The sequence below is a fragment of the Dama dama genome, chromosome 27 (assembly GCF_033118175.1).
Source record: "Dama dama isolate Ldn47 chromosome 27, ASM3311817v1, whole genome shotgun sequence".
In the NCBI taxonomy this organism is placed as follows: Eukaryota; Metazoa; Chordata; class Mammalia; order Artiodactyla; family Cervidae; genus Dama; species Dama dama.
The window spans coordinates 42290307-42317487 of record NC_083707.1 but is presented as its reverse complement, the minus strand read 5'-3'; positions in this window follow the sequence as shown (position 1 = coordinate 42317487).

Genomic DNA, 27181 nt, shown 5'->3' with positions numbered 1-27181 from the left:
CCAAACCTGAGAAGGGGAGGTGGAACCTCTAATTTGTAGCCAGTCGGTTGGAAGCACAGGCGACCTCCTGGACTTGAGATTGTCATCAGACATGGAGGCAGCCTTGTGACCCCTTCACCTCCGGAATCTAGTGCTCTCTACTGGTGAATAAGCATCAGAGTTGAGTAAACTGCGGGACATCAGTTTGTTGCTGTTGTTGTTCAGTCGCTCAGTCGTGTCCGACTCTTTGAGACCCCATGGACTGCAGCACGCCAGGCTTCCCTGTCCTTCACCATCTCCTGGAGTTTGCTCAAACTCGTGTCCATTGAGTCGGTGATGCCATCCAACCATCCAATCCTCTGGTGTCCCCTTCTCCTCCTGACTTTAATCTTTCCCAGTATCAGGGTCTTTTCCAATAAGTTGGTTCTTCACATCAGGGGCCCAAAGTATTGGAGTTTCAGGGGTGCCAGGGAATTTCTTGGTATGGGAAGAACACCCCACACATTTGGTGATCAGGGTGTCTGAATCGAAGCAGTGTGGACAGCACAGAAGTATTATGTGCGTAGAATTCCTGGGAGACACAGCAGATGATTTCCTATTTGGGGGTGTATATGCCAAGTCTGCTGCCCACTCCACCCCCTCCCACCCAGATATGAACTACTGAGTTGAGTTATTCATCCAATGCAAACATAGAGGCACAGGCCATGTCCGATCAGGCTATGCATCGATTGAAATCTCTTTCGGAGTTCCATTCAAGTGGAAAAAGAGGATTTTCAAGCAGCAGCATGCTGGGTAGGCAGTTCAAAGAGCAGAAATTGGGAGCTGAAAATGACTTCCAGTCCCCCCAGGCCAGTCTTCCACTTCCCATCGCATCAGGAGAGGACCTCCCTCCTTTTCTGGCATCCAACAGTCCTGTTTTCAGATGGAACCCATTTCCCCCAGGTATTTTCATTACACCTTGGCCTTATCTGTTACCATTAAAGGAGAAATGCTGCTGATCCGTGGTCCAATCGGGGGCTTTCAGGTGCTCTCTGCCAGATGGATACTGAAAGGTCACTGTAGGTCCCTCAGGTAAAAGACCTATCACTTTGACACTGAAATTCTCTCATTGACCAAATGTTGTGAGAAGAAAAAATAATGGACCAGGGAGTAATTTACTTAAAGCTTTGGTTTAGAATAAGTTTGCTGCATCGAATTGTTTTAAGAGAAAGCACAGGGGATCCCCTGGCAGTCCAATGGTTAGAATTTGGCACTCTTACTGTTACCGAAAGGTATGGGTGGGCGAGTCCAGCTGCTTGCCACTCAAAAGCCAGTAAACAGGTCAGGTTGGTGGAAAGGAAAGTTTGCTTTATTTCAGATGCGGGCAACTGGCGGGGGAGGATGGCAGACATCTGTCCCAAGGCCGACTCCCCCCTGACAAACAGGGGGTGAGAGTCTTTATAGACAAAATAGGGGTGGTTACATGCAGAAACAGAAGTCATCTTGAACAGTCATCTTCAAATTGGTCATCAGTGGTCTGACTAGCATTATCTTGGTTGTTTTAGGTACAGTTAATCTTCAGTTCCGGGGTGCACTTATTCCCATTTCTTTGTGGCCAATTCTCAGAATTGTGGCAGCTCAAGTCCTGGGTACAGTCTGGTCATCATGTATTTAACTTCTTCACCTGGTGCTTTGGTATCTATAAGATAGCTCACAGGATATGGCTCAGAATATCATCTTTAGCCCTTGAGAAAGGACTAAAGGTCCTTGACTATGCTTAATGACTATATTATGATTAGTCTCCTTAGGCTGTTTTCCTTTGTTTCAGCATTTCTCACTTCTCTGATTAAACTTATTCTTTGACTAAAGTTTTCCACAGGCAAAAGGCAGGCAGAGGACATGGAGGGGGGCGGTGGCGGGGCAAGGACCATATGGTCCTGCTCTGTCTCATTACTGCTGAAGGCCTGAGTTCAATCCCTGGTCCGGGAACTAAGGTCAGTGGAGGAAACAGACAGGAGCTGAGGTGGGCTCACAGTGCCCTGTCATCTTCACAGCATCTTCCCAGTGGTGAATCCACAGCATGATATTTTTTGCATGGAAAAATTGAACCTTTTCTCAATATTATATTGAAATATAATTACTATAAAATACTGTAAAAATTAAACCTATGCCATTTTCATGATGTGCCAAGAGATATGATAGCTAAGTAACAACTGTGGGTTAACTACGAGATACTCTCCGATTTCAGCCAACTGCTACCTGTAAACATTGCTTAGGTGGAAATGCTGCAGCCACCCACTGGTTTCAGAAGTTTGAAACATATAAACTACCATATGTAAAATTAGATAGTGGAAATTTACTGCATGACATAGCTCAAATCCAGTGTTCTGTGACTACCTAGAGAGCTGAGATGGGGTGGGAGGTGGGCGGGAGGTTCAAGAAGGAGGGGACATATGCATCCCTATGACTGATTCATGCTGATGTATGGCAGAAATCAACACAACATTGTAAAACAATTATCCTCCAATTAAAAATAAATTTTAAAAAAGGAAAAGAACAAATGATATATTTATTGTTCTTTGAAATAAAAAGTACCTAAAATTCTGTAATCCAAGACTGCTCTATTTTCTTTCCCATCTAATCCTAGGAACCTGGGGACACCATGACCTTTGGAGTGCTGAAGATTCCAGGTATGCAGGTATCTGTTATGTTTTCAAAATTTGAGCCTACACTTACTAACTGTGCTACACCAGTTACTGTACTAAGCGTTTTGTGTGTGTTAACCCTTAGTACTCACATAACAGTGTCTACAGGCGCTCTGATAGCCCTGGTCTTTCAGAGGAGGAGATGAGAGGCTATGGGAAGAGCAGCGGCCGAGGGACCCGGGACTGGACCTCTTCCCTGAGCTCGCCGTGTCCTCAGACGGTCCACTGGCTCTGCGTTTGCAAAGGGCTTGGACCAACCTCTAGGCGGTTTCTAACCTCTAACCTTTGTTGGTGGTGACTCTAAACAAACAGGCCCTTGTACATCCACCGTGCTCACGTGGAGTTGTGAAAAGGTGCCTCCTGCGCTATGGAAACTGAGAGATGAAAGGAACATTTTTACTGCCTTAAGAACTTCTCGGGTAGGGAGTTTTATTTCTGGTTGATACCCATTTGCTACACATAAGAGAAATGGTTAAATTGTTTGAGGAAGTATATGCCAAAACAGGGTGTACATAGAGGCAAGAGTGTGCCATTTGGCTGAGATGTTCCTATTGTTAGTGTCCGCTCGCCTTATCTTGGTTGCTAGAAAACTAATGGCCTTTTGACTGTAAGGCCTCTTAGCACATAAGGGCATGGCTTCAGAGGTGGTGCAAATCTGAAGAAGCCACTCAGAGAGCAAGAGCAATGACCCAGGCCTTTCAGGCCAATGTATGTAAATTAGTAACTTCAATTCTAAGTACTAATTCTAAGTACTAATTCTAAGTACTAAGTTATTGCATTAAAGATAGAGAGGAGCTACCTGGGGAAGCCATCCAGGTGATGATAAACAGAGCCAGAGAAGAGGCAGGGCCAGCCGGTTCAGGTTTAGAATTTCCAGAAAAGCCTTCCTGTGAATCTGATAGTATTTATATGCTGAAGTGATTTCTATTCCCTAGAAAAAGGGTACTTTTGTTTTCTTCTTGTCTAGTATCTAACTTGGAACATAGCAAGCGTTAAATGTTATTCAGTGAAGGAATGGAAGAAACACTTCCCCTTTATACTGAAAACAGATATTTTTCATACACAATCACTTTTCCTTCTAATTTCTTTTTCTCTAAGGAAGGCAAAGGGAAAAAATCATAAAGTCAAAAGCAAAAAGGAACAAATTAAAATGTAAGATGATACATTTGATAGACAAATCCAAAACTTTGAAAGAAAGAATTTGTGGACAGATGTACACAAAAAAGAAGCAGTGATTCAACATCATTTCATTAGGAAAGAATAAGGGACTCTAACCACAGTTAACACGGGAGATTTGTGTGAAAAACAATTTTAATGTGTGTGGAATAATTTTCTAAGAAAACAAAAATAATCAAAACAGATATAACCAATTAAAATATTAGTAGGATTATCTAAAAGTTAACTAACTGATTCTAAATTTCATAGGAAGGATAAGCAATAATGACTAGGAGAAATGTGAAATTTAAAAAAATAATATAAGAGGAGGGGACATGTTAGATATTAAAAAATAATTAGAAACCTACAGCAGGGACTTCCCTGGTGGTCCACTGGTTAAGATTCTGCAATTCCCCTGCACGGGGCCTGGGTTCAATCTCTGGTCAGCTAACTAGGATTCCACACACCCAAGGCATGGCCAAAAAAAATAAAAATTTAAAATAAATAAATATAATAATAAAGAAACAGAATGTGTGTGTGTGTGTGTGTGTGTGTGTGTGTGTGTGTGTGTGTGTGTGTGTGTGTATATAAACCTACAGCAATTAAAACTGTGTAGAACTGACACGTGAATAGAGACCTCAGTGGCCTGGAATATCATGATGTCCAGACCAGACTCAAAGAAATGTGAAAATTTAGTGTAAGAAACAAGTGGTATTTCAAGTCATGGAGCAGAGATGTTTTATCCAATACATAATATTTGCTACAGAAACAATCACAAAGAAAGATTAAACTATATTGTTATCTATATGCATAAATACACATATGCATGTGTGTGTGTGTGTATATATATATATATAGAGAGAGAGAGAGAGAGAGAGAGTGTCATGTATACATACATATATATGATGTGTGTACATATATGTACCAGTCAGAAATCAATGGAAGAACCAGAACCCCTAGAAATGACATAGAGTGAAAGACTCTATACAAAGCTCTGAACTTGCACAGCTGGGAATCTGGCCAACCAGTCTCATCTGGCTCCTGATTCTGCGCCTTCATTAAGCCTGAAGTCATAGGGCCAAAGACAGAAGGAAAGATGCATTTGAGATGGGAGCCATCTTCCCCCTACTCTCTTCTCACATCTGGCCCAGAATTTGGAGAAGCCGAAAAACAGGATCTTCCAGGAGAGGAGGACTCTGCACTGAGATGCTACCCACCCCAACAGATGACTGGCAGACCCACAAGATGTCCTGGAGCTCCGACAGCCTACACTGGCTTTCAGGGTGAGCACAGCTACTTCAGAAACTCTCACAAAGTTCTCTCATGCTGACCCCAAGCAGAAATCTCTTATGAAGAGAATTCTGGAAAACATAGTTCTGTTTAGCCAAGTTGACGTATTAGTCAGTTCAGTTCAGTTCAGTCGCTCACTCGTGTCTGACTCTTTGCAACCCCATGAACCGCAGCACACCAGGCCTCCTTGTCCATCATCAACTCCCAGAGTTTACCCAAACCCATGTCCATTGAGTTGGTGATGCCATCCAACCATCTCATCCTCTGTCGTCTCCTTCTTCTCCTGCCCTCAATCTTTCCCAGCATCAGGGTGTTTTATAATTACTCAGTTCTTCGCATCAGGTGGCCAAAGTATTGGAGTTTCAGCTTCAACATCAGTCCTTCCAATGAACACCCAGGACTGATCTCCTTTAGGATAGACTGGTTGGATCTCCTTGCAGTCCAAGGGACTCTCAAGAGTCTTATCCAACACCACAGTTCAAAAGCATCAATTCTTCAGTGCTCAGCTTTCTTTATAGTCCAACTCTCACATCCATACATGACCACTGGAATAACCATAGCCTTGACTAGACAGACCTTTGTTGGCAAAGTAATGTCTCTGCTTTTTAATATGCTATCTAGGTTGGTCATAACTTTCCTTCCAAAGAGTAAGCGTCTTTTAATTTCATGGCTGCAATCAGCATCTGCAGAGATTTTGGAACCCAAAAAAAATAAAGTCAGCCACTGTTTCCCCGTCTATTTGCCATGAAGAGATGGGATGGGATGCCATGATCTTAGTTTTCTGAATGTTGAGCGTTAAGTCAACTTTTTCACTCTCCTCTTTCACTTTCATCAATAGGCTCTTAGTTCACTTTCAGCCATAAGAGTGATATATTACTAAGCAACCACTATACACACACACACAATATGCATATGTATATATCTATATAAAATAATTGTGCTAATTTTATTAGGATCCAAACTATTCAACATGAGAGGGAAAAGATACAAATATAAAATCAAAAAGTTAAGTCCTTGAGGTATTTAATTTAAATTGAAAAATAAGTATGAACTTGTGATGTATTTTTCTTTTTAAAAAATTAATATTCTTTTCCTAGCTCTAAGCTAAAAAGGCCTGAAGCAACGACAACACAGTAACATGAGTGTACCTGGCATCCACTGCGTGGTCGCTAAAACCCATTTCCCACTAAAAGGAACCAGGGTTTCACGGAAAAATGGCTATTTACAGGTCCAGGGCAGTAAAAATACAAGATGAGCCTCAAAGATCTTATTTTAGAAAGCAAGGATGACATCAGAGACCTCAAGGTTAATGTCTCAGGACACAAGAACCAATTAGAAGAAAAGATTGAAACATAAATATATAAAAACTCATTAGTTAACCTTGATGCTGAAAGAGAAAGGGGAAAAAACACTCAACGGATCACTGGATACCACTGGGGAAAAAATAAACAAGTTTTTGGAAAACTATCTCTAAAAAAATAACTTTAATCCCAAGCCCTGGAAAAGATGGAAAACATCACAATTTGTTGTAGGAAGGTATCCTGACCCTAATATGAAAACCTGACAAAACAGCACAGAAAAGTAAACCATCAGATGTCATTTGTAACAGGGCCAAAGCATTAATAAAACATGGACAAAAGGAACACAGTCACAGGAAAACTCCAACAGAAAGCTGATCATTCTTAGAAAACCCTGACACATGTTGAGACCATGAAAACATCCTTCCATGACTTTTTTCAGTACTTTTTGTTTCAGTTTTTATAATTGAGGCTTATTTATCTGAGTATAGGATGTGAGGTATATTACTCAGTTTTCCCAGTGTCATTTTTATCCTGAAAATATTTGAACGTCCGCAAAAGTTGATTTTATATCCAGAATAAAATGACTTCCTATCACCCGGCTTTAATAATTAAATAATTGAACAACTTTTTGGCGATGACATGTGACTTGTGGATCTTAATTTGTGGATCCAAACCAGGGATCAAACCTGTGCCCCCGTCCCTGAACAGTCTTATTTAATCTACATGCCTCCCGTGCATCTTCCCCAACTCAACTATTTTATAGTCACTCCAGAAAACGTAACAATGCACCTGAAATAATTTGGACATATTCTTAGGAGATAAAAATTCTTCTTCTTCATCTTCTTGCTTCTCAACATAACCATAATATCAGTTCAGTTCAGTTCAATCACTCAGTCGTGTCTAACTCTTCGCGACCCCATGGACTGCAGCGTGTCAGGCGTCCCTGTCCTTCACCAACTCCTGGAGTTTACTCAAACTCATGTCCATTGAGTCAGTGATGCCATCCAACCATCTCATCCTCTGTCGTCCCCTTCTCCTCCTGCCTGCAATCTTTAGCAGCATCAGCGTCTTTTCTAACAACTCAGTTCTTCACATCAGGTGACCAAAGTATTGGAGTTTCAGCTCCAGCATCAGTTCTTCCAATGAATATTCAGGACTGACTTCCTTCAGGATGGACTTGTTTCATCTCCTTGCAGTCCAAGGAACATTCAAGAGTCTTCTCCAACACCAACGTTCAAAAGCATCAATTCTTCGGTGCTCAGCTTTCTTTATACTCCAATTCTCACATCCATACATGACTACCCGAAAAACCATAGCTTTGACTAGATGGACCTTTGTTGGCAAAGTAATGTCTCTGCTTTTTAATATGCTGTCTAGGTTCGTCATAGCTTTTCTTCCAAGGAGCAAGCATCTTTTAATTCCATGACTGCAGTCACCATCTGCAGTGATTTTGGAGCCCAAGAAAATAAATTCTGTCACTGTTTCCATTGTTTCCCCATCTATTTGCCATGAAGTGATGGAACCAGATGCCATGATATTAGTTTTCTGAATGTTGAGTTTTAAGCCAAATTTTTCACTCTTCTCTTTTACTTTCATCAAGAGGCCTTTTAGTTCTTCTTCACTTTCTGCCATAAGGCTGGTGTCATCTGCATATCTGAAGTTATTGATATTTTCCCCAGCAATCTTGATTCCAACTTGTGCTTCATCCAGCCCAGCATTTCATGTGATATACTCTGCATATAAGTTGAATAAGCTGGGTGACAATATACAACCTTGACGTACTCCCTTCCCTATTTGGAACCAGTCTGTTCTTCCATGTCCAGTTCTAACTGTTGCTTCTTGACCTGCATACAAATTTCTCAGGAGGCAGGTTAGATGGTCTGGTATTCCCATCTCTTGAAGAATTTTCCACAATTTGTTGTGATCCACACAGTCAAAGGCTTTGGCATAGTCAGTAAAGCAGAAGTAGATGTTTTTCTGGAACTCTCTTGCTTTTTTGATGATCCAATGGATGTTGGCAATTTGATCTCTGGTCCCTCTGCCTTTTCTAAAACAAGCTTGAACATCTGGAAGCTCACAGTTCATGTATTGTTGAAGCCTGGCTTGGAGAATTTTGAGCATCATTTTGCTAGCATGTGAGATGAGTGCAGTCGTGCGGTAGTTTGAACATCCTTTGGCATTGCCTTTCTTTGGAGCTGGAATGAAAACTGACCTTTTCCAACCATATGGCCACTGCTGAGTTTTCTAAATTTGCTGGCATATTGAGTGCAGCCCTTTCATAGCATCATCTTTTAGGATTTGAAATAGCTCAACTGGAATTCCATCACCTCCACTAGCTTTGTTCATAGTGATGCTTCCTAAGGCCCACTTGACTTTGCATTCCAGGATGTCTGGTTCAATGTGAGTGATCACACCATCGTGGTTATCTGGATCGTGAAGATCTTTTTTGTATAGTTCTTTTGCGTATTCTTGCCACCTCTTTTTAATATCTTCTGTTTCTGTTAGGTCCATACCATTTCTGTCCTTTTTTTTGCCCATCTTTGCTTGAAATGTTCCCTTGGTATCACTAATTTTCTTGAAGAGATCTCTGGTCTTTCCCATTTGATTGTTTTCTTCTATTTCTTTGCATTGATCACTGAGGAAGCCTTTCTCATCTCTCCGTGCTGTTCTTTGGAACACTGCATTCAAATGGTTATATCTTTTCTTTTCTCCTTTGCCTTAATCTTCTCTTCTTTTCTCAGCTATTTGTAAGGCCTCCTCAGACAACCATTTTCCCTTTTTGCATTTCTTTTTCTTGGGGATGATCTCAATCACTGTCTCCTGTACAATGTCACAAATCTCCATCCATAGTTCTTCAGGCACTCTGTCCATCAGATCTAATCCCTTGAATCTATTTGTCACTTCCACTGTATAATGGCAAGGGATTTGACTTAGGTCATACCTGAATGGTCTAGTGATTTTCCCTACTTGCTTCAATTTAAGTCTGAATTTTGCAATAAGGAGTTCATGATCTGAGCCACAGTCATCTCCCAGTCTTGTTTTTGCTGACTGTATAGAGCTTCTCCATCTTTGGCTCAAAGAATACAATCAATCTGATTTCAGTGTTGACCATCTGGTGATTCCATGTGTAGAGTCTTCTCTTGAGTTGTTGGAAGAGGGTATTTGCTATGACCAGTGAGCTCTCTTGGCAAAACTCTATTAGCCTTTGCCCTGCTTCATTCTGTACTCCTAGGCCAAATTTGCCTGTTGCTCCAGGTATCTCTTGACTTCCAACTTTTGCATTCCAGTCCCCTATAATGAAAAGGATATCATTTTTGGGTGTCAGTTCTAGAAGGTCTTGTAGGTCTTCATAGAATAGTTCAACTTCAGCTTCTTCAACATTACTGGTTGGAGCATAGACTTGGATTACTGTGATATTGAATGGTTTGCCTTGGAAGCAAACAGAGATCATTCTCTTGTTTTTGAGATTGCACCTGACTACTGCATTTCAGACTCTTTTGTTGACTGTGAGGGCTACTCCATTTCTTCTAAGGGATTCTTGCCCACAGTAGTAGCTATAATGGTCATCTGATTTAAATTCACCCATTCCACTCCATTTTAATTCACTGATTCCTAAAATGTCAATGTTCACTCTTGCCATCTCCTGTTTGACCACTTCCAGTTTACCTTGATTCATGGACCTAACATTCCAGGTTCATGGACCTAACAGCATGGACCAGATACATGGACCTAACAATAAGGAGGTCCTAGAACCTAGGACCTATTCCGGGACCTAGGACCAGATTCATGGACCTAAGAACAGGGAGGGAACACAGCCCCATCCATCAACAGAAAATTGGATTACAGATTTACTGAGCATGGCCTCCCCATCAGAACAAGACCCAGTTTCCCCCACAGTCAGTCTCTCCCATCAGGAAGCTTCCATAAGCCTCTTATCCTTATCAGTCAGAGGGCAGACAGAATGAAAACCACAGGCACAGAAAACTAATCAAACTGATCACATGGACCACAGCCTTGTTTAACTCAATGAAGCTATGAGCCATGCTGTGTAGGGCCACCCAAGATGGATGGGTCATGGTGGAGAGTTCTGACAAAACTTGATCCACTGGAGAAGGGAATGGCAAATCACTTCTGTATTTTTGCCTTGAGAACCCCATGAAGAGTATGAAAAGGCAAAAATATATGACACTGATTGATGAACTCCCCAGGTTGGTAGGTGCCCAATATGTTACTGGAGAGGAGTGGAGAAATAACAGCAGAAAGAATGAAGAGACAGAGCCAAAGCAAAAACAATGCCCAGTTGTGGATGCGACTGGTGATGGAAGTCAAGTCCAATGCTATAAACAGCAATATTGCATAGGAACCATAATATGTTTATTACCTTTTCATTTTTTTAAAAGAAGATTCTTTAATATTATCAAATACAGAGTCCACATTTAAATTTCCCCAATTGTCTTACAAATGTCTCGTCACAGTTTGTTCAAATCAGGATTCAGACTAGGTCCAGACAGTGCATTTCATTGACAAGTGTCAAGGCTCCTTTAGTCTTTAACAATTTCCTTTATTCTCCTTTTTACTGGTGCCATTTATTTGTTGAAGATATTGGGACAGTTTCCTTATAGAATTTCTCACAATCTAATTTTGGTTGATTGAATCCTTGTTGTTCATTTACTATACCCCATTCAGTTCAGTTCAGTTCAGTTGCTAAGTCGTGTCTGACTCTTTGTGACCCCATGAGCTGCAGCACGCCAGGCCTCCCTGTCCAACACCAACTCCCAGAGCCTACCCAAACTCATGTCCATTGAGTTGGTGATGCCATCCAACCATCTCATCCTCTGTCATCCCCTTCTCCTCCTGCCTGCAATCTTTACCAGCATCAGGATCTTTTCAAATGAGTCAGCTCTTCGCATCAGTGGCCAAAGTATTGGAGTTTCAGCTTTAGCATCAGTCCTTCCAATGAATATTCAGGACTGATTTCCTTTAGGATGGATTGGTTGGATCTCCTTGCAGTCAAAGGAACTCTCAAGAGTCTTATCCAACACCACAGTTCAAAAGCATCAATTCGGCGCTCAGCTTTCTTTATAGTCCAATATTTCCTGTAAATGGGTGCTTAGATTCAGAAGTTTGTTGATATTCAGGTTCAGTTTGGTTGGGAGCAATAATACATGAAAGGTGGGGTTGTGCATTTCCTACTGTGTCTCAAGAAGAAGAGCACTCAGGTCTGGTTGTCTCACTTTTAGTCACATTAAGATTGATCAGTGGTTCAGGTGTGGCCAGCCGGACCATCCAGTGGAATGTTCCCCATCTGCGGTGCACCTGCTGGCTTTAGAGGCCATTCTTCTTTGCCTACATGTATTATTGCTTTATTAGAAGAGATGTATAGTGACTTTCTATTCTGTCTTTCCCCCACGATCATTAACTCTGATCCTTCTCCATCAACTACTATTTATTTTGAGACACAACCCATCAGGGAGGCAGGAAAAATGCCTTTCCATTTATGTCCCAACTTAACTTTTTTGTAATCTTTATTTATTTGGCTTCAGCAGGTTTTAGTTGCCACATGCAGAATCCTCAATCTTTGTTGCAGCATGCAGGTGAACTCTTAGGTGTGGTACGTTGGATCTAGTTCCCTGACCAGAGGTCAAACCTTGGCCCCTGCATCGCTAGCTTGGAGTCTTAGCCAGTGGACCACCAGGGAAGTCTCAAGCCTCTGATTTACACACACACACACACACACACACACATGTATGTGCTCAGATGCTTAGTCATGTCCGACTCTTTGCCACTCCTTGGAATGTAGCCCACCAGGCTCCTCTGTCCATGGAATTTTCCATGCAAGAGTACTGGAATGGGTTGCCATTTCCTACTTCAGGGGATTTTCCCAACCCAGGGATCAAAACTGCATCTGTTGCATTGACAATCAGATTCTTTTCCACTAGCGCCACCTGGGAAGTCCTAAGCATATATATATTATACACATACACATATACATACATATATGTATGTGTATATATATATGTATTTGAGCAGAGAAAGGTTTATTGCAAGGCTGAGTAAGGAGAACAGGCGGCTCATGGTCAAAAACCCCACACTCCCCTCTGTTATATTTTAAATGGAGTCTGTGTCTCACCATATTCTGCAGCTGTAAGGAGCCTGCTGATGAAAAAACCCTTGAGAAGGATTTCCGATGCTATCAACAATTTCCTCCCTGTGCCTGAGTTTTCAAGCCTAGACCATGAAGAGTTTTGGCAAGCCTCCCCCTTCTGCCCCTGCTCAGCACAGCGCAGAGCATGACTACATTTAAGAAAAAGGTTGGTCCTCAACCCTGAGCTTCACCCACAAGAAACTTCACCCACACGTTAATGAACTAGTCACTCCACCCCCAAACACAAAATGGAATTTTATTTTATTTTTTTATACTTGGGGGCCATTTTTTGATTTAATTTTTTTTAACACCAAAAACATTTTGTATTGGGGTATGGCCGATTAACAGTGTTGTGATAGTTTCAGGAGAACAGTGAAGGGACTCAGCCATACATATACGTAATCATTCTCCCGCAAATCCCCCTCCCATCCAGGCTGGCACATAACGTTAAGCAGAGTTCCAACAAGTGGAACTTTATATTCAATACAGATGTCTATGTTTATTGTCAAATTACCAAGAAAATATTCCCCATTACCCTTCTTCATTAAACCAGATATTATAAACGAGGAAAGAAGAGTGTTAAGATCAGAACTGTGTTGTCCAGGAAGCACACTTGGTTTGTCTGCTGCTAAGTGCAGATAATATGCCTATTTGGTACACACTCAGCATTCATGTTCTGCCAAGCAGGCGTGAGCTTTGGTTCAAAAGATCCCAGTGTATTTCGTGCCAACTAAGAACTTTTTATTCAGGTCTGTCTGCTCAGCCTTAGCCTGTGGGTATGTTTTCACTTGTGTGTTTTTTCATCATAAGAGTTCATGAGAAAGCTATTTATAACTTTCCCCAAAGTAGAATTTCTGGACAGGTCTGGATGGAATTCACAGGTTCAAAGTTTAGGTGCCATCTAAACACCCCTGTAACTCATTGAGGAGCCGTAATAGTCAGAGAGTATGGCTCTCCACAAAGCACCCTTAAAAACTGTGCACACCTGTGTGGCCTACAGACCACATCGCCAGTGTTCCCAGGCTGGGGCAGCAGGTGGATGGACGTCCAGTGCCTTCACACACATCACACACAACTCTAGCCACACGCAAACCCCCACAGTGCAGCGTTTGGAGGCCTGTCCTCATTAATGTGTCCCTTTGTGTCTTGCTGGAAACCCGGGCTCTCTGTCCAGACTCCTCTAATAGATGTTCATCAGGTAAACACACTCTGTTTCCCACGCACCACTTTTTCCTCCCTCAATGCCATTCATCTTTTTAATTCCTTTCCTTCTCTCAAAATTCCTGCCTTCTCCATTTCTTCGCAGCACCGTCTACCCACACCAGATGTTAGCAGATCCCAAACCTTCTCTGGCATCTTATAAATTTTCCCAGCCCCCTCCTGGAGTTGTAAATCAAAACTCTTCTCATCTCTACCTGAGTCTGCTGCCAGCCAAATAGGGGGAAGATATTCTTTGTTGGCTCATTTGGTAAATAACCTGCCTGCAATTCAAGAGACCCAGGTTCGATCCCTGGGTCGGGAAGATACCCTGGAGGAGGGAATGGCAACCCGATACTCCAGCATTTTTATCTGGAGAATTCCATGGACAGAGAAGCCTGGCGGGCTACAGTCCATGGGGTCACAAAGTGTGGACATGACTGAGTGACTCACACACACACACACACACACACACACACACACACAGAGGAGCCCAAGACGAGATAGGGAAGGGGTGTAAGGGATTTGGCATGGCTCTCCACATCCCGGATAGTTTGACTTTTTGCTTTTCTTTGCTTGTTTCCTGGTACACACACTATACATACACAACACACACACACATATCACTGCAAGAATTCATCCTATCATTGTCCTCTTTGGTTTCCATATGGACTCAAATCTCCATGTGAACCAGCGCTGACGTGTGTGAGTTCACTATGGAGAAAGATGGTTGGTTCTGCTCTGACCTCAAGTTACATGGCAGAGGCCCATCCACCACTTTGGCCCTGGGAGGAGCCGGGCCGGAGTACCCTTGCCTAACTCCTGAGTCATCCAGCCACCTCATCTGGATGCTGTCTGTGCATCTCCTCGATGGACACGTTGGCACTTGTCCCCGCCTCATTCTCTGTTCTCCTCCGTAGCTGCTGTCCTGTGTAGGGTAAATAAACAGGGTAGCCAACCCCAAGGCCCACAGATGTCCTTCAGTGGCTGCTGTAATCAGTCGGATAGTGGGTAAAAGCCACACTCAGGGATGACCCAAGAGACCTTGGTTGAAACACTGTGACAACTTCCTGGGAAAGTTTCAGCATATTTTTGGCAATCCTATTGCAGAGTGAAGTGTCAGGTAGGTCCTATACTTGAGGAAGGCGTGATTCAAGCCACCATCACACCAACACCCTCAGCGTTCTCTCCAAAGAAGTTGCTTCACTCCCCCTTGGGTCATGCTCTTACTCACTGACACATCTGAAATAGCATGTCTTATACATCCACCACTGGAGGGCCTCATGGACCTCATCCCCCTACCTGTTTGCCTGGGGGCAAGCTCAGCATGAGGGCCTGAAACCAGTGCCCCAAACCCCAATATGTCCCTGAAAAGTAGGATAGGGCAGCTAGGTGTCCCCACCCCGGGTGCCGGTCCATTTACGCTGAAAGTCCACTCCACAAAAAAATCACCAGGACTGTCAATCCTGGGGGAGACTGCCAATAATTAATCATCTCTTCTTCCACATTTGGCTCAGTGGTAAAGTATCTGCCTGCCAGTGCAGGAGATTCAGGTTCAATCCCTGGATCAGGAAGATCCCCTGGAGTAGGAAATGGCAACCCACTCCAGTATTCTTGCCTGGAGAATTCCTTGGACAGAGAAGCCTGGTGGGCTACAGTCCAGGAAGTCTTAGAGATGGACATGACTGAACACACATTGCTACCTTTGCCACACACCCGTCCTCCATATTAGTAGAGCTTAGCCCCAGCATTGGGTTGCTCCACCAGAGACTATGTTTCCCAGACACTGCTGAGGCTGGGAGTGACCAAGTGACTAAGTGACAAAGTCATGAGCAACTTCCTCCTCGTTGTCGAAAGGAAGTTGCTTATCCTGAACTTCTGCTTCTTGCCCTTCCCTCGAGTTAGAAAATCAAATCGCCTAGCTTTCACCACGCATTTGAAACCCTTCATGCCATGAAACCATCTGAGAGTCTGATCATACCTGTGGATCCCTTCTCAGAAAGACAGGTTTAAGTGCATGAAATAAAATACACCATAAAACATTGACTGAATGGGCTTCCCTGGTGGCTCAGACAGTAAAGAATCTGTCTGCAATTCAGGAGACCCAGGTTCAATCCTTGGCTTGGGAAGATCCCCTGGAGAAGGGAATGGCAACCCACTCCAGTATTCTTACCTGGAGAATCTCATGGACAGAAGAGCCTGGTGGGCAACAGTCCATGGGGTTTTAAAGAGCAGGCCACAACAGACGCGACTTATCAGGCAGGCAGAGTGACTGAAGTTTGAAACACTGATAATCCCTAATATCTGTGAGAATGTGGAGCAACTAGAACACTTAAACATTACTTCCTAATGAGAACATAATCTCATTCAACCAGTTTGAAAAATAGTTCAGCAGAATCTACAACAACCACACATGTGATCACCTTGCGACCCAGCAATCCCACCCAAGAGAAACTAGTCCATATGTTGGCAAAGATATATATAAGTATGTTTTTGACTATTAGACATAGCTTTATGTCCAATAGTCTAAAAAACTTTTAGATATAGCTCTACGTCTAACAGTCAAAAACAAGAAAAAACTCATATGTCCACCAACAGGAGAACAGAGAAATTGTTTCTATTCATAAAATGAAATACTACACAGCAGAAAAGGGAGTGGATTGCTGACATAGACAAAAGCATGGATGAACCCCACAGACATTATGTTGTGTGAAGGAAGACAACACTAAAGTGTCCAGATGTTAATTATATGTATCGTGGTGATTATTTCACAACACAAATAAATATCAAATCATTACCTTGTACACCTGAAGCTAATATGATATGTCAGTTATATCTTTTTTTTTGATATGTCAGTTATATCTTAATAAAAAAATATTCAGATGACAGAGGGAGAGAGAAAAAGGCAGAGCACAGAGGATTCTTAGGGCAGTCAATACTATAATGGTAGATATATCCTCATACATTTGTCCAAATTCACAGAATGTACAACACCAAGAGTGAACACTAAGGTAAACTATGCACTTAGGGTGATTATGACGTGTCCATGTAGGTTCCTGTGTGTGTGCGTGCTCAATCATGTCTGACTATTTGCCAACCCATGGACTGAAGCCCACTGGGCTCCTCTGTCCATAGAATTCTCCAGACAAAGATATTGGAATGGATTGCCATTTCCTACTCCAGGGAATCTTCCTGATCCAGGGATTGAACCCATGTCTCCTGTGTCTCCTGCACTGGGAGGTAGAGTCTTTACTGCTGAGCCACCTGGAAAACCCCCATGTTGGTTTAAAATAGAAGGGGCATTCTGGAGAGCGGTGCTGATAAAGGTGGAGGCTATGCATGCGGGAACAGGGGTCTGTGGTTCTCTTTGACTTTCTCTCAGTTTTCTTGTAAACCTAAAACTGTTCTAAAAAACTGTCCTTTAAAAAACAGTGCACCCCTGGAGAAGGAAATGGCAACCCACTCCAGTACCCTTGCCTGGAAAATCTCACGGACAGAGGAGCCTGGTAGGCTGAGCAACTTAGGGCACTAGATTAGGCCAGCCTTTGTTTTACCACCTGCATCTAGCCATGGAAGATTTTACTTTGTTCAAGAGTTCACCCGAGGGACTTCTCTGGTCTGGTGGTTAAGACTGCCTCCCAATGCAGAGGATGCAGGTTTGATCCCTGCCTGGGGAGCTAAGATCCCACATGCCTTGGGGCCAAAAATCTGAAACATGAAACAAGCAACACTGTAACAAATGTGATAAAGACTTTAAAAATGTTCCACATTAAAAAAAAAAAAAAAAAGGCTTACCCTAAAAAACAGTGCACATACTGTATGATTTCATTTAAATATCAAGAACAGGTAACACTAATTAGTGGTAACAGTAGTCTGAATAATAGTTAATTACTTTTGCAAGAGCGTCACCAAAAGAAAACTGGGAAAAACCAAAGGGAAAAGTTCTTTGGTGATGAAGTTCTACGTTTTGATACCATTGAAATGTACAATTTCAGCTAGCCAGAAGCTTCGCACTTGTGTGTATTTAAGACACTGTGTATATGTTGTAACTCAGTGAAAAAGTAGATTTCACATGTAAGTAGAAAATAAAATTATTGAAATATAAATAAATTGCTTTGAAATATACTTAAAATGTTATCTATGTTTTAAAGACTAACCTGTGATATAGTAATATATACGCTTTAGTGAGCTATCTAATAATAAGTAGCAGCAGTTTTAATCATTACCAGTGTTGTTGTTGTGGTTCATTCGATAGGTCGTGTCCGTCTCTGCAGTCCCGGGGACTGCAGCTCCTTCACCGTCTCCTGGAGTTTGCTCAAATTCATGTCCATAATTTCAAGGTAATGATGAATATAAATTATCAAGGCAACTGAAACCTATATAAAATATCTATTATTCATATAGGAGATGAATTCACAAGTAGTATGGCTAACAGTATGAAGGTTTGTTTCCTATGTTCATAATTGAAGGAAATGTTAACATAGAGATGCAATTTTTTTCCCAAGCCAAGTTTATGGAGCCTCTGAACTCTATCCATGGACTCTTTGGGGGTCTGAGAACCCCAGGTTAGGAAGCCCTGGGGGACAATGAAGCAACAGCATGTAGGTACCTAGGTCACAGAACCATTGTGAGGAGCACGGCTTCCCCGTCAGTCTGGCGCATTTTCCACAGGGCTGTTCAGTGAACCAGCCAATAGAGGGCTCTTTGTTACAGCAGCCTAGCCTTCGTACTAACTAGTACAGATTACTACTAGGTGGACATGTAGACTATGAGCCTCTTCCACCAAATCCAGGTGGTGACCTACTTCTCAGACCCCTGTTATTTGAAAACTATCTGCCATTCTCCCTACAGGGAAACCCCATGGATTATCTGCTCCTAGAAGATCCACTGACCGGGTGAGACCTCTAGTGTCCAGTTCCCTTCCTCCCCTTTTCATACTTCCCCCATCTCAGTCCCCAGGCAGGATTCAGCAGGAAGACCACTTTACAGACCATGTCACAATCCCCCATCCTACCCTCTGATGCCCAGGTCAGCAGCTGAGACATGCAGCCGCACTAGTAGGTGGTGACCCACAGCGTGTCACCATCTCCAGCAGTGGTGATCGTCACACCTGCCGTCTGAGAGCTCCAGGTGAAAACCCTGAACCCCAGCACGTACGTAGTGGTGAAAACTCACATTTAGCACAACCTTTCCATCAACGTCCCTTCCAGAACCTCTCCTTCGTAAGGAAGGAGGAAATGTTCTCCCTGAGAAGATTTAGAAAGTGAAAGTGTTATTGGCTCAGTCGTGCCCAACTCTTTGGACCCTACAGACTCTAGCCCACCAGGCTTCTCTGTCCTTGGAATTCTCCAGGCAAGAATACTGGAGTGGGTTGCCCTGCCCTTCATTAAGTCTAAAAATGTTTAAGAAGATTAAACCCAGAGAGTCTAATAAATGTATTTTTGTGTTACAGAATCTGAGGATTTGCATTTCATACATTTTCGAAGTGTTTAATAATTGGGTTATTAGAGTCAGAGAAGTTAGCATAGTGATTCAGATTTCAAATATATATCTTTTCTTTGTGATAATTTGGCTGAAATCTCACTGTGCTTTTACACTATTAGAATACTGAAGAGATTATCTGTTTAGTTTAACATTTTAATTAGCTATTTAAGAACTTGAGACAGTTTTGTTGCATTAAAGTTTTAGGTATATTTTTAAAAATCAAGTTTACTACAATCATAACAAAGGGAATTTAAATTGTAAAACTCCTCTGAAAATGATGGCTAAAATGTGTCAAATTAGTAAAGACAGTAACGTATGTGAATTGGATGTCAATACTTAAGAAAGAACTAGGTTTTTACAAATTTTAATTCGCTGCAATTAACTTTTAACATCAAAGTAAATCCCTGAAAGATCAGCAAAAACTCTATTTAACCACAGCCAACCCGTACCTGATGACTAACTGCCCAGAAACTCTGGTTTGTGAGATTCTCATGCTGGACTGGTTCTCAAAGTCTCCAGAGAAGCTTGTTTAAGACATGATTGCTCAGCCTCCTCTCCAAACTGAGTCAGGAATTTGGGTGAAGTCGGGGTGCCAAGATTCCCTCTTCCTATCCCAGGGGTGAGCACACTTCTAGGGTACTAAAGTCTGCTTCATATTCATTTCATTTGTCACCAGGCTTGCAGTGAGGAACTGAAAATGCTTTACATGCGATTTCCGATTCACAGTCATGTCTGACTGTGGGCGATCATAACTCTGTGGCACTGTGGACTCACACACATCTCCATGGTAACCGTTCACTCTCTGGTCTCCATGGTGAGGTTTTTAAGGACCCTCAAATGTACTTTATTTAAAATTCTAAATGATTTTGCTATTGATCTGGCAAGCACAATGAGCCATTTTTAAAAGTAACTCTCCAGTCCTATTTCAGGAGTATTATAAAAAAGGAAAGAAAATAGGAAAAAAAGCAATGGTGATAAATCAGCCCCTCTCATGAAAGCTCATTCTATGTGGCAATGAATTAGAATAGCGAAGTTAAATGATGCAAAATTGAATTAAATCATCTACATCTTTTTAAAATCTGACACGTATTTGTCAGAATTCATTTTGCATTATTTAACACACAAAACGGTTCACTGTTTGACTAAACATCACTTCTACACACTTAAGACAAAGAAATCATTTCAATATCCTCCATGCAGGAGACATTTCTCTTTATAGATTTACTCAGATGTCTGATTATGGGGAACCAACTGACAGAAGACTGTTGAATTAAACTGCCAGCCCCCAATGAGGAGGATGCCTCACAGTTAAAAATACACAAGGTAGAGAGAAGAGTTGTAATATCAACTGTCCCTTCAATAGCGACACAGAGAAGGTATATCACTGTTTTCCTTTTGTTAAGATCTGGGTTTATTTACAAATGGAATTATTAAATAAGGAACCACCCCCCACTGGGGGTTTCCCAGGTGGTGATAGTGGTAAAGAACCCACCTGCTAATGCAGGAGATGTTAGAGACACAAGTTCAATTCCTGGGCCTGGAAGATCCCCTAGGGGAGGGCAAGGCCACTCACTCCAGTATTCTTGCCTGGAGAATCTGTGGACAGAGGAATCTGGTGGGCTACAGTCCATAGGGTCACGCAGAGTCGGACACGACTGAAGCAGCTTAGCACACACCCAGGCACCCTCCACACTCCTCCCAGGCATCAATATGTATGCATTGATTGCTCCCCTGAGAAGTGAGAGAATCCACTCTCTAGAAAGACAGACATGAACTGACTGCATGTGGTCCACTGAGCAATGACAATTGTTTTCGAGGTAAAGGAGTTGGCCCCGGGCAGCATGATGGATGCTCGCTTTGCTTGAAGACCTGACCACGGTGCCTACCTCTGACCAGGCTATACCCCTGGCCTCTCTCGGGCTCCTGGCCAAGCGCTGCCCTGTTTCTGCACTCTTCCCATGGGAGGACCTTCTGAGTGCTTAGACACCTCCAATTGCGGTATTTCCGAGGCCGTGTTACCTCTGTGGGGTGTGGCAGAGCTCACGGGTATGAAAGTTTAATTCTGTGAACGACAGACCTGGACGCTGGGCTCTGGGAAACTCTTCACCTTTTCTTTCTCTCATATCCCTGCTGCGCTGGCTCTCAGCGCAGGCACCCCTACTGAGAACCAATGGATGAGTGAATGAATCAGAGAGTATAGACAGTATAAGCAAGGGCATGGGCAGGACGCGAGCAGCCTGTGTTCCTGCTCCCGTGGGCCAGCAGGCTGGACTACCAGGGCTGGGTGCAGTCGGCCTCATGCTTCCACTGCCTTGGGGGGAGGGCTACACCCCTTTTGGACCCACTCTCACATCTGGGACAACTCCTAAGAGAAGGTTCCACCTCCCTAGGCTTGGCCTGAGCATGTAAAAGGAGCTTATTCTGAATTCAGGTTTAACTGTTCTCTTCACTGTTACTTTTCTTCAGTGTGTTTCCACATCTTATCTCTTTTGGAACAAAGGACTTTCATTCTTCTACTATCATGGGGCTCTAGTCTCATAACTTGTAAGTGACATTGACCTTCCTGTTAAAAACAAGTGTTCTCTTTTCTTAAATTGAAGTACAGTTGATTTGCCATGTTGTGTTAATTTCTCCTATATGTATATACAGTGATTCAGTTATATGTATATATACATCTTTTTAAAAAAATATATTCTTTTCCACTGTGGTTTATCACATTGAATACAGTTCCTTGTGCTATACAGTAAGACCTTGTTGTTTACCCATCCTATATGTAAGAGCTTGCATCAGCTAATCCCAACCTCCCAATCCATCCCTCCCCACCCTTCACCTGCCCCTTGGCAACCACAGATCTGTTCTGTATGTCTGTGAATCTGAAGCAAGTATTCCTCTAAAAGAATTACGGATGTGATGAGTGGTGATTTGGGAAGAAACTGAGGTAGGCTCTGTTTACCCCTCAAGATCTACTTCTGGTTCTGAACCCCAACACCACTTTCTATACGTCTTTCTAAAGTCACCTAGCATCCTGAGCCTTGTTTTCCTCATCTGTGAAACAAGCTGGAAAAATAGAAGCTGGTTCCGCTCCAGGTTCAGGATTCTCTTCTCTGCCAGAGGGTCTCCTGCACCCAGCACGGCGCAGGACTGTTGGATTCTGAGGTTGTGCCCTAGTGCAGCTTCACTGGGGCCCTGGGGCTGTAAGGAGAGCAGGATGGTGCTGAGACAGCAATAGATGACGGGTGTAGGCCAGGTACTGTCACCCAAGAGGCCGTTTTGTAAGATCAGGAGTTCACACAAAATCACCGGATGCCCTTTCTGAAAACCTGGAAAGGCTGAGGTGGAGATAGATGGTGTGGGACGTGAGACGTTCAATCACCATTTATATATATTTATGTACTTATTTTTGGCTGTTTTGGGTCTTTGTCGCTGTATTTGCGTTCTCTCTAGTTTCGGTGAGCAGGGGCTACTCCTTATTGCAGGTAGCTCCTCTTTTTGTGGAGCATGGGGCTCTAGGGCATGTAGACTCAGTAGCTGTGGTACATTGGCTTTGTTGCCTCGAGGTACCTAGGATGTTCCTGGACCAGGGATTGAACCCATGTCCCCTACATTGGAAGGCAGATTCTTAATCACTGGACCACCAGGAAAGTCCAATCACTGGTTTGTTTGTACAAATGTAACTGAACAGTACCTTGGTCATCTGTACAGTTTTTATTGGGCTTCCAGCCTGCAGCACGGGAGACGAGTTCGATTCCTGGATCAGCAAGATCCCCTGGGGAAGGAAATAGCAACAGGCTCCAGTATTCTTGCCTGGGAAATCCCATGTACAGAGAAGCCTGGTGGGTTCTAGTCCATGGGATTTCAAAAAGTCGGACACAACTTAGCAACTAAATAACAACAGTGGTGTGCGGTAGGCCGAATAAAGCACCCTCCCTCCAAAGACTTCCACACAGTAATCCTTGGAAGCTGTGTCTATGTTGGGTTTTGAGGCAAGGGGAGAATGAATGTTACAGGTGGAACTAAGATGACTAATCAGCTGGCCTTAAAGAGGGTATTCTGGATTTTGCAGCTGGGCCCAATGTAAGCCCAGGAGTCATTTGGAGGGGAAGAGGAAGGTAAAAGGATCAGAGTCAGAGAAGGTGCTGCCCTGCCAGCTTTGACCATGGAGGAAGGGGCCAAGAGCCAGCAAGTGCAGGAGGCCCTAAGAGCTGGGCAGGTCAGGAAACAGATTCCCCCAGAGCCTCTGGACCAGCACGCCCCTGCTGCCACCTCAATTCTGACTCAGGAAGACCCACCTCAGGCTTCTGGCCTCCAGAACTGTGAGAGAAGAAATGCATGTTTTTGAAGCCATTCATGTGGCAACTTGTACCAGCAGTAGTAGGAAATGAGTAGATGGCATGTATTCTAATGCTTCAGAGGTTTGCTATAGTGATTTCATTAGGGTGGCTGAAATTGATCCATCTAAAGCAACATAAATAGTCAATTTAAAATTCCTTAATAAAAATCCTGGGAAATGAAATGTACATTCTATTGGGTTGAATAAAGGCAATTATTCCATCTTTTGTTGTCACTCTGAGTTGAGAGCACCAGCTGATCACAGAGACAGGGTGAGGGACCCAAACTGAGAGAAAAATGGGGAAAGAAGCCGCAGGAATGAAACTGGGTTGAGCTCAAGCACCAGGTTCCAAATACAAGAGAGAAGTCAGGATGGTCGACATGCGTGGTTCCTGGAGATCTCACGGAGGGCGCTGGCCGAGCCGGTGTTGGGCCCAGGAAGCAGAGCACACAGGTGTCCTGAACTCGAGGCTGGGTCAGGCAAGGAGGAAAATGAAGACAGCAGACTCGCAGCACCCAATGGGGACCACCCACCTCCACCACAACGCCTCTCACACAAACCCAGGCCCCACCCCCCCACAGTGGGGAAGAGCCTGTTCCATTCCGGGGACACAGAGGCTGGGCTGGGCAAGACACGCAGGAGGATATTAATCAGGTGAACCTCGCTGGCAGGATGGCGGAGAGGGGAGGGTTCAGTGCAGGACACATGCGGACGTTTGTCCAGTTATAGCATGAGTGATTTTATTTATCTGGTCACTTCTAATCTTTTTACTATGACACATGTCAGACCTATACAAAAGAAGAGACATGGCCCATTTATCTGCACCCTCAACTATTTCCCCCCTGGGGAAGCAAGTCGCAGAGGACCTATCACTCCATCTCTAAATGTTTCAGTGTTGTCTGTAAAAGGTGAGGGCTCAACCTGACCAGTTTTAAATAAAAATACCCTAGCGCCTGTGTTTCAGCCCCCTCACCCAGCCTGCTTCTCCAGTCCCTCTCAGCTGTCTGGCTTTCCTTCACTTTGGAAGCACTGTAATCGGCCATCGGCTGGGACATCTGGGGAGCACCTCTGACAGCCAGGCTCCGATCAACACAGATTGCCAGGTGTCCTGGTCTTACCATTCACAAAGGACTCGTGAGTGTGTCCCTCGTCTCCAGGAGGTTCTGGAGTCCAGCCAGGTCTGGCCACATCTCTTGCAGTCCCTTCTTCATTCCAGGGTAGAAGCAAGTGAACTCGAGCTACCGGCAGGAAAGTGGGTTTTTGCAAAGTTATTTGAAATAGATAGCATCATAATTTCCAGACCACTTGTCCCTCCATGTGGTTAAACACTTGTGGAGAGCCAGGCATTGATTAGGTATTTCATTTATTTTTAATACTTTTTTTTTGGCTATGCCACGTGGCTTCTGGTATCTTAGTTTCCCGACCAGGTATTGAACCCTTACTATCGGCCCTAGTAAGGCTGATAGAAAGCGCCGAGTCCTAGCTGCTGGACCACCTGAGCTAGGTACTTTAAACGTTTCACTGAAACCTTCCTCTGAAGTTGGCACCATTACACATGACAATGACAATTCCCCCATTTTACAAATGAGCAACCTCAGGATCAAAACGGTAGAGCCACTTGCCAGGGTTGACTCTAGAACACCCCGGAATACCAGCCCTGGTAGGTCTGGCTCCCACACCCATGCTCTGATGCATGACCCCAGGCCTCCCCCAACCTTCCTTCCCTCACCACCTTTGCCCTCTACTTCATGGCCAGCAAGGGGGGTGGCTGCTGGAACCCCGGTCCCTTTCCCCCCAGTACAGAGCACTTCACCACAATTCGGTGATGCATAGAGAGTAAACAGGGTCCTCACCTCTAAGCTTTTCAAATCTCAGGGTTCAATTTTGCAGAAAGTTAATGAAGCTTTGAATTCATGGGCTCTCATTGCCAGGACTCCCCAGGTCCCGGGAGGGGCCCTTTTGAAATGGCCACACAGACTTATGTTTTCATAAAATTGGCAAAAGTCAGTGATTTCTAAGTTATTTTTCTTAAACAGAAACCGTGGGAGTTATGTAAGCTCCAGACCCCATGACCAGGAAACTTCCTTGCAAACCTCCCTGTTCCCAGACACCTTTGTGGTCCTCCTTTGTCGGCTGGAGGCCTGAGGGGTCTGGGGGCGATGTTGAAAGGGGACCCCACAGTGGGAGAGCAGGAAGTGTGTCCCTGGCTTCAGATATTTGCATAGCTGGAATTTTCCCATAGGAATCCTGACATAGTATCTATGTGTAGTTGAAAGAATATGTTGACAATATTCCTCATGTACACTGTGAATTAAATGAGCTTTTAGGACAGGCTGGGGAAACCGAGACTAGACAGAATATCGTTCCCATACAAAATATGTTCCAAATACCAATGGCCAGCGTAAGATGATGCTATCTGGGCACCACTGCCGGAAGTGACTGTAACCACCTGCACGTGTGCTGACCCTCCCCTGCTGCAGGGCTCAGCCTGAGTATCTGCTTTGTGAGGCTCCCTGGACTGGCTCCAAGCTCCTGTCCCCTTGCGATCTGAAATTCCAACACGTTTATCTCTACGTCTCTTGTGGCACTTACTATAATACCTTCTCATTTGAATTATAGTTATTTGGGAACATGACTCAGCTTGTCTACTTCACTGCAAGTCCAGTGGGAAGGGCCTTTTCTTATTCATCTTGAAATTCCCTCAGCGCCTAAACACAAGTCCATAAATCCTCGTTGGCAGAGTGACTGAATGAATTTGTGATCTAGTGAATGAAATTTGTCAGGGGTCCATCTCTCTTCTGAACTTCTAACCACTTTTCTCTCTAGGAGTTAATTATATGATATATGTCCTATGAAGGGGCTTCCCTGATGGCTCAGCTGGTAAAGAATCCTCCTGCAATGCAGGAGACCCCAATTCAATTCCTGGGTCAGGAAGATCCCCTGGAGAAGGGATAGGATACACTCCAGTATTCTTGGGCTTCCCTGGTGGCTCAGTTAGTAAAGAATCCACCTGCAATGTGGGAGACCTGGGTTTGATCCTTGGGTTTGGAAGATCCCCTGGAGGAGAGCATGGCAACCGACTTCAACATTCTTGCCTGGAGAATCCCCATGGACAGAGGAGCATGATGGGCTGCAGCCCATGCGGGTCGCAAAGAGTTGGACAGGACTGAGCGACTAAGCACACATATGCCCTATGAAGGCTTGTGTTTTGTTTACTTCCTCTCCCCAAAAGAAGTTAAGCTTCTTATATATATATATATATATATATATATATATATATATATAAAAATTAATTAATTTGGCCATGCTGCATCTTAGTTGCTTCGTGTGGGATCTAATGCTCTGACCAGGGATCGAACCTGGGCCCCCTGCATTGGGAGCGCAGAGTCTTAGCCACTCAATAACCAGTGAAATCCCTAAGCTTCTTTAGGAAGGGATCTTGACCCTGGCTTTTTGCATCCTCCACAGTGTTGAATACTGGGGCCTGTGCAGAGCAAGGGCTTAGTGAATATTGGTTGTCTGAATGATTACGCTTCAGGCAGAGGTACCTTAGAGTCTGTGGAATCGCACCTACTCTAAGGTGCCTTGATGAAGTGGTCATCCAATCTCTGGCAGG